Source organism: Nerophis ophidion, linkage group LG13 (assembly GCF_033978795.1).
Source record: "Nerophis ophidion isolate RoL-2023_Sa linkage group LG13, RoL_Noph_v1.0, whole genome shotgun sequence".
NCBI classification, from domain to species: domain Eukaryota; kingdom Metazoa; phylum Chordata; class Actinopteri; order Syngnathiformes; family Syngnathidae; genus Nerophis; species Nerophis ophidion.
This window is the reverse complement of record NC_084623.1, coordinates 21,180,398-21,180,745: the sequence shown is the minus strand read 5'-3', so window position 1 is coordinate 21,180,745 and position 348 is coordinate 21,180,398. Positions and strand designations below refer to the sequence as shown.

General features: G+C 44.3%; 1 protein-coding gene across 1 annotated transcript in view; it reads left to right on the top strand.

The window, feature by feature from the left end:
• mstnb (myostatin b) overlaps positions 1-23 on the top strand; it is a 22,942-nt gene extending 22,919 nt beyond the window's left edge. The window contains exon 3 of the mRNA XM_061918571.1: positions 1-23. This exon is cut by the window's left edge and continues 1,116 nt beyond it. The gene's annotated coding sequence lies outside the window, so the exon portion shown is untranslated.
• Positions 24-348: the final 325 nt, after the last annotated feature.

Sequence of the window (348 nt, the reverse complement as noted above, 5' to 3'; positions counted from 1 at the left end):
CAATAAATAACGTTTAAAGCTTGTTTGGCGACTTTTGTCCTTTGTCCGTTTTTCGCCGAAGTCGATATTTGAGGAGATCAATGTTGCATTTTCTGAAAGAATGTAAGGACTAGTTTCACTTGACGGGTGCCTGGAGAGCCTCATCACGCCTCAGCAGCTGAGAATCTTTATGTCTTCAGCACATGTTGTAAACTGATCAATTACACAGGCGAACGCACACATTCGACCGACACGATTCCAATAAACCTTCATCGGGGGCACTATTTCCATGAGTCAGCGATTCCTTTTCCACACAGGGACGTTGAAAGTATTGCGATCTAATGAGAGGATGTGAACTCTAGTGCGCTC